Genomic DNA, 2512 nt, shown 5'->3' with positions numbered 1-2512 from the left:
AACTCAGTATTTTTTGTTTCAAATTATAATTTTTTTTTTCCTGAGGAACATTTAATTAAAAATGTGAGGAATATCTATGACCTCTTGATCTTCATTTCAATTTCATTGGCTTCTTTTAAAAACAAAACAAAACATTTTTATTGATTTCAGAGAGGAAGAGAGAGAAACATCAATGATGAGAGAAAATCCTTGATCAGCTGTCTCCTGCACGCCTCCTCCTGGGGATGGAGCCCGCAGCCCTGGCATCTGCTCTTGACAAGAATCAAATCTGGGACCCTCCAGTCCAAAGGCCCACACTCTATCCACCAAGTCAAAATGGCTAAGGCGCCGAAGCTGGTTTGGCTCAGTGGTAGAGCGTCGGTCTGAGGACTGAAAGGTGCCAGGTTCGATTCCGGGCAAGGGCATGTATCTTGGTTGCAGGCACATCCCCGGTAGGGGGTGTGCAAGAGGCAGCTGGTTGATGTTTCTCTCTCATCAACGTTTCTAGCTCTCTATCTCTCTCCCTTCCGCTCTGTAAAAAATCAATAAAATATATTTTTTTTTAAATGGCTAAGGCTATTTCATTGACTTCTTAAGATGTTTGGTTTGTGAATATACATAAAATGTTTAGTATGCCCAACAAAACATAAATAAATGACAAATGTATGCCCAAGTCAGGATTACAATTGCAAACACTGGGTATAGTTTTAGAACTCTTATAAGAATGTATTTATCTCCTATTATTGATAATTGCTCAAATTGTCAATTTATCTCCATCATCCTCATAATACACAGTTTACCAAATAGAAATAGATTTTAATTCTATTTCTAGACTTATACCAGAGCATTAAAACTTTCAAGTGAAGATTGTTTTTATATACATCTTTAATATTCTAAAATGTGAAGTATAAATGGAATCTGTACTTCCAAGTATTGAATACTTTTAAAGAATACTTAGTGTCCACATGGGAAAAAAGTTAATTTGGGGAGGGGCAAGATATAGAATGATTAATATAATTTATGCTGATTTAATACTGAAGTCTCACATACTATCTTAATAAATTCAGGTCAAGCTTTTCAATTGAATTTTTTTGTGCCAGTTTTGTGGATTTTTTTTAAAGTGACTCCCTGAAAATAGTTGAATATTTGCACATATGGCTCAGATTGCTCTTTAGTTCCTATAACCATTCCTTGCTTTGATTCCTGTTCTTAAGGGAAAACAATAAAAGAAACTTAGTTTGCAAATAATAGGTAAGTCTGATAGTTCTTTAATCAATTGAAAGTCCAACATTTTCATATTGGCTTTCTTTGGCCCCCTCCTCCTCCCGCCCTAGTTGATGTCTCCACAGAGGGAATGCTGGGAATAGCTGGTCCACTCGGTACCTTTCACTGGTTCCTGCTGACCTCCAGTCCAGTCCAGTAGTCATCCTGCCTGGTCTCCAGGTACATCAGTCTCTGCCTGTGCTGTGTTGGGTATGGTCTATTCTCAGCAAGTCAGAGCCTGGGGGTCCAGCCCCAAAAGCCCCATCCCATGCTAATATTCAGATACAGTGGTGCCTCGCATAAAGAACGCCTCGCACAGCGAACGCTGCACACAACGAACTTCATTTCATGATTCATACAACGAACTTCATTTCACACAACGAAGTCGCCCGAGCTTCCACGACCGCTTTGCCCGAGCTTCCACGACTGCTTCGCCCGAGGAACACGAAGAAGAGCTGATAACTGAAGAGCTCCAAGCACTTCTGGTCCAGCAACAGGACAATGCTCAAAGGGAAGCATCATCTGATAACGAGGAGCAACAATCAAACAATCAAGCAATCCCAACTGCTGACATCAAGAACATCCTGGTCAAATGGAAAGCAGTTCAGGAGTTTACCAATGCCCACTATCCGGATTCAGCTGAAGGAAACAGGATCAACGATCTTTACTCCGATACTCTTGTCCGTTATTTCCGGCAGATGTTGGAGAAAAGAGAAAAATAAACGACTTTGGACAGGTTTTTCATGAAACCATCGGCCAAAAAGCAGAAAATGGATGAAGATGTGCAAGATTCGGTAGACTCTACTTAGTCTGTCTTAAAATTAAAAAAATGTGTGTTTTTTTTTAAAAAAATTATGTTTTTAGATGTATCTAAATAAAAATAATAACAAAAAATTTATCTTTTTTTATGTCATCTTAGCATATTTTATGCTACAGAACGAATTATTTTTTTTAACATGTATTGTTATGGGAAAACGCGTTTCACATAACGAACTTTTCACACAACAAACTTGCTCCTGGAACGAATTAAGTTCGTTGTGTGAGGCACCACTGTATAATATCTCACTGTGTGGTTACTGAGTCTTGGCCACATTCTCCATTCTTTCCTAAGCCTGGGGTGTCCTATGGGGGTCTTGCCCCAATAAAGTGGGGATTATTCAAGGAACTTTAAACTCATCACCAAGAACTCAGCAGGAACTTAGGATATTCTACTCCTCATATAGGTCACCAGGAACTGAGAGAGACAGCGTGGCTTTCTTGGCCCAAATAC

Source organism: Pipistrellus hanaki (genome assembly GCF_964339955.1).
Source record: "Pipistrellus hanaki genome assembly, chromosome: 5".
In the NCBI taxonomy this organism is placed as follows: Eukaryota; Metazoa; Chordata; class Mammalia; order Chiroptera; family Vespertilionidae; genus Pipistrellus; species Pipistrellus hanaki.
This window is presented reverse-complemented; position numbering follows the sequence as displayed.